Source organism: Diorhabda carinulata, chromosome 3 (assembly GCF_026250575.1).
Source record: "Diorhabda carinulata isolate Delta chromosome 3, icDioCari1.1, whole genome shotgun sequence".
Lineage (NCBI taxonomy): Eukaryota > Metazoa > Arthropoda > Insecta > Coleoptera > Chrysomelidae > Diorhabda > Diorhabda carinulata.
The window spans coordinates 17,331,225-17,337,224 of NC_079462.1; positions in this window are offsets into that span (position 1 = coordinate 17,331,225).

Genomic DNA, 6,000 nt, shown 5'->3' on the forward strand with positions numbered 1-6,000 from the left:
TGGATACAGGTTAGAAGGTTTTCTGCAATCATAAAATATTCCAATCAGTTTATAAGATGGGTTATAACTCTTGTTCTGAACTTTTGGACAAAGCTAATCCATCAGTATTGATGTAATTACTAAATCTTTAACCTTCTATTTTCATTGAATCTTTTAAAGGGTATAAAAATAGTTGTATAGACGATATAAAACTTTTTATCGATTCCCCAAACATATGTGTATAAACGATGTAAAAAAGGTAGTTGTGGAACTATTAAAATAACTTTGAAGTTTTTCCTGCTGCTCATAAAAACAACTTTTGTCTTTTCGTAAAAGTGAACCTAAAGAGATTACTATTTCATGTTATTCATTGTATTGAACGTAATATGTCATTCCAATAATTTAATCAAGTCAACTTTTCACATAACAACCTCTCGAAAACGAAAATTCATATGTATATCTCCACCCAATCGATTTGCAAGATATCACTACATTGAAATATTGTTTGGTGATTTAGTCTCATTATCACTCATTTCATCTTCTTCCACTCCTTTGTCGTTTAAAATATTGTTCCAGCCTATTCAACACCATATAATAGCTTTATTCATGAACCAATCATGAAATTGTCTTGTAGGCATATAAAAGTAAGACTTTCAAAAGAAAAAAACGAAAATGACAATTGAGTATAATTATGAAAATAAATCAAAATCAATGCTCTACTAGATTGTAGACTATAAACAGTTTGCTTATTTGGTAAAAGAGACGTCGTGTTGTGATATACAGTGTAGTTATTTGGGTTGGAAACCACAAATTTGCTTCGTATAGGAATTCAGTTTTTGCGCACAACTACCAACTTTTCCGGGACTTTATGCAAAAAATTCTGAAGTGAATAGATGACGTGAAATAATTCTGAGACATGAAAAACATTTTTCTCATACGACCCCTCGTTTCTAAGTTGCGAAATCAGAACTTATATTCAAGCATAATTCCACACTATCATCTGAGGACTCATGCCCATTGATAAACAATCCATAACGTTTACAGGGACAACCTGTACAATCTAAAGATAGAAAAAATTAATTTTTCAATCGAATTCTTAACAAAAAAATACATTCCAAGGAAACCAATCGCCATAAAAAGACATTCTGGAGAAAATTGTCTTAAATCAAACATCAAACAAAAAAACTTCTATTTTTTTGAACTTTGAAGAGTATTCCAAGATTCTGCCTTTTAACGTTAAAATGGAAGTTTATTCTATCGATCATTTTGTTCCTGGTGTTTACCGGTGTTGCATATTCCAAACTCCAAGATATCCCCAAAAGAAGGAAATATTAAAACACATTAACAACTCCCCGATATCTAGAATTTTTTCAAAACTTCTAGATCCTAGATTCTAGGATCTAGAATTTCAATAGTTCAATTCTAGATTATAGATTTGAACTGGTTCTTTCCAAACAAATTTATGGCTACAGGAAGGTGGTGCTCCTCCACACCAAGCTGTCTTAGTGCGCAACTATTTGAACAAAGTCTTTCCAAATTGATGGGGAGGTCGAAAAGGAACAATAGAATGGCCGCCTAGGTCACCTGTTTTGACTCCTCTTAACATATTTTCATTGAGATACTTGAAAAGTGAGGTGTACCAATATAGACTACAAAGTATCATTAAACTCACAGAAAGGTTACGTATTGAAGTTGCACAAATAACTCCGGAAGTTATAGAGAAGGTTCGAGAAGAGTTCGCAACACGTTTTTCTCATTATATTCTAGCTTAAGGTAAACACTTGAAACACCAGTTTACGAAATAGCGAATTTATTCCTTTCATTTGCACCATACTGTATAATGAAATAAATGCTTAATCTCATAGAGCTGCAAATTTTTAAGTAATATGTTTCAAACAACTTAAATTACACAAATTTAATCGATCTGAAAAAAGTCCTCTCCGACGTTTCTTTCGGTAACTCTATTCATTGGTACAATTTTTCCGCGCGACAATCCTTGAAACATAGAAATAAATCAAGTAAAGTGGGATTATCAGGATTTCCATCATCGTCCACCGCTAATCTCATTTTCTTCGGTTTGGAGGAATCAATCTCGTGCAGAAGGTGCACATTTGAAACCCCCCGTGGGACAACCAGAGACTGTTACACAGCACTTTGTGCATCCACAGCGAGCCATCTGAACCATCTTGAGAAAGAACCGATGCCTAGGTGAATCCATCGATGGCACAGGGATGAGGGAATCTCCTCCCAGCCGAATATATAATTGAATAATGATTGTATGTTCATTATGAAACTTGCTGTCTTAGTTATAGGAAAACTCTTAGAGAATGCTGCGTGACAGCTCCAGACGTAGTTGTCAGCCAGGAACTGTCTGTCAAAAATCTTCTTGTAATACTGCACTCTAAAGTTGTTTAGAGTGCTAAAATTGGAGCCATTGTATAGAACTCCCCTGCGCTATGCTCGTTTTGGATGCATTCTTGTCGTACAAAATTTTATTGAGCGCTACATTTAGGACAATGCACTTCCCTCTTCCAAATAAAACAGACGTAATGTCGCAGATACAGCGTGGATGAAAAGAATAATGTTTTTGCGTGCTTAAGTCCTTGTAGTTATTTTGGACTTACGTGCACAGTGCTTTTCCTATCTTCACCATGATCATTTGATGTTGGTATTAATCACTGTTGCTATCGTAAAAATTGTAGTAGACGTTGTAATTTGTGATCCAAGAATAACTCAATATGAGGTTTAAATGTTATAATTTTCAACTCAACATACTACACTACTAAAAGCCGCCCAAGATATTGCTTTAATCGAAAATGAACTTAGTCAGCGAGTTGTTAGTAGACTATGACCCGCTCAGAGTGTGCCTGCGTTATGAGAAGACTGGATAATTTCATATGCGACCTGGAACAGACAGAAGGCAATTTAGAATTGCTCGTGATGACTGCTTTATTGTGTCAACAACATTAAGAAATCGTCACCTTAATTCCCTTGCAACAACAGCTCCGTGAGATGCAAGAAATGATTATTGTCGGTTGACAATAAGACGAAGACTGCAGGAAAATAACCGGATCCCTAAAACACTTGCGATTGCTCTAAAAGTTACTCCAGCTCATCGGCAAGCACACCTGCGTTTTGCACATGACTTTGGAACAATGGAGATCTGTTCTATTCTCAGATGAGACCAGAATATGCCTCTATGGTAGTGAATGAAGAAGGAATGCGCACCGAAGACAAAGAAAGCGATTTGCAGATTGCTGTTTTGAAGAGCGAAGTGCTTATGAAGGTGGTTCCTGCATGATCTGGGGTACAATTTTGAACCGATTCTGTGTTTATTCGTAGGGGCGATCGTGTTCACGGACGAAGAAGTTTAAATACTGATAGATATATCGAGGAGAATTTAGCAATTCATGTGGAACCTTACGTCGACTACATTGGAGACGAATTTCCTTTTATGCATGACAATGCAAGGCTGCACACTGCCAGAATCGTGCAGGATACATTACAGAAGCCTGTTCTTGAGTTATGGAATGGCCAGTATAGAGTCCTGACCTTAAAGTGATAGAAGTTTTATGGGATTAGGTTATAAGAAGACTTCTTACTCCAAACTTGATCATACTGAATATACCACGAGAAAAAATAACTAACTTATTTAGATCTACGCTTCATTGTATGGAGGTTATACCCATGTTTAAGAAATTAAGTGTTTTAAATTGTCAATATTTATGTTAATAATAAAATTGTTTGCTTAACGCATTAATTTCACTATGTTAACATAGGAAGTCAAAATAAGTTTTCATAATTTTTACTCATATTAAACCATATTAAATTGACTTTCAAAGAGCATGTTTTTTTGATCTGATACATAATTAAAAAAAATTTATGTTCAAACTGAAAAGTTGACAGTGGGCGAATTTCTAAGCATGCAAGTGTTAGTCTACTATTTCTCATTTTGTTAATTTATACCTCGAAAAATTGGTTATACTTTTTATTTCATAGATTGTATTGTGTAGAAAGAAATATTGGAATACTTGATTACAAAACAAATAATAATGACATTTTTTATTCAATTAATATAAAAAATGCAACTTATCCTTTCACTTCGAACTACGTCTCAAGAGAGAGAGAGAATTAGAAAAAAAAAGAGAGAGAGCGAGAAAGAAAGAGAGAGAACGAGAGAGAGCGAGAAAGGAAGAGAGAGAGCGAGAGAGAGGGAGAGCGAGAGAGAGCGAGCGAGAAAGCGAGAGAGAGCGAGCGAGCGAGAAAGCGAGAGAGAGCGAGCGAGAGAGAGCGAGCGAGAAAGCGAAATAGTGAGAGAGCGAGAAAGCGATAGATAAAATAACAATTTGACTTAATATCGTATTTGTAATTTGTGTAATATCTTACTTCAAACTAAATTGGATAATGCCATTCTATTGGTAAATTGTAAAATTCTGTTACAAAATAATAAGGACTTGCAGAAACGTCTTTGTCAATCATCGGAACTTATTAAATGTATTTACCATTTTTAATTCTGAAAGTAGCTGATTGAAAAGTCTCTTTATATCCTCTAGCGCCTTCTATCAAGACTACATTAACTTCATTATCGCGTGAGATTTATTTTATTCATGTTGTTTGAAAGATCCATTTTATCACTCACATTATTCATATACTGAAGTAAGTGTTGTGAGTTCCTCATTTAATCTGCCAACTCACCACAAAGCTAATGATATTCACTATTATATCGTCTCTCCTGTTTGACCTTGTATTACCATTATAAATTTTTAAATACTACGTGAATAAACATCCCATACTCCATTTCAATTTATAAAGAAGGTACCTTATAAATTTCTTCCTAACATCAAATTGCGAATGAAGATATTTCATCATATATAGCTACCAGAGACGTAATTCTACAATACGAGGTCTGGCTATTAAATAACGAGACTGCGCGCCTAGAGGGCGCCCTAGACGGGTGTGGTAAAATCGAGTAGTGAGTTGGGTATCTACATATTTTGTCTATGCACGTCCCAAAACACGTTTTCGTCACTATTGTAGTATTTGTGCAGTAGCGGTTTGAGACGAACGTGTTTTTTTCTCGGGACGAAAAGCATGAACAACCTATCAATCACAAATTTCTAGTTAAATTGAAACAAACTCCCACTGTGTGCCATAAATTGTCGCAAGAGGCCTATGGGGACAATTCTCTATCTCGTGCACGTATTTTTGAGTGGTGGAAGCGCTTTAGTGAGTGCCGAGAGATCACAGAAGATGACCAGCGCCCAGGTCGCCCTATCACTGTTTCAACTCCGGAAACAGTAACCAAAATCAACCAAATTGTGCTTGCAGATCGTCGAATGAGCATTCGGATGATTTCCGATGCTGTAAACCCCGATAAAGAAACGGTTAGAACAATTTTACACGGAGAATTACACATCACAAAAGTCTGTGCCAAAAAACTGACCAAAAGCTCTTGACCTCGTATAATAATACATTTTTTTGTTTAGTAGGAAAGTAATTATATAGTTTTATTAAGGAATATAATTAAAAATTTTTATTTATGTAATTATACATATGTGACGCTATATATTTTAAGAAACAAGATATTTTTGGAAGTATGATTTTATTTATGTTCAAAATAATTACCATACAGGAGTTTTTGACAACACTTCACATCAATCCATCAAAAGGACGTTGCAAAAGCGCCAAACTTAACGACAGCTGTTTAGCTTGATTGTCTACCGTGTCCGTAGACAAACCAGTGTAGCCGTTGCCTTCGTTTATAAATGGGCTGTTTTTGTTTGCTGTAAAAATGATTGACGTAAATACGGATCAACGGATTTTTGTGAAATTTTACATGAAACTGCAGCTGGTGTTTGTTCGATCTGAAGTTTTGTGGAAGGTTTAAAAAATGCTCTGCTGCTCTATCGCTATCAAATCAAACTAATAGAAAAAAGAACCGGCAGTCAGTCTAAGGCTCTATTGGTAAACGACTTAGGAGTTGGTCTAGTCGAAATAATAAAATGTCTAGTAAACTAGTAA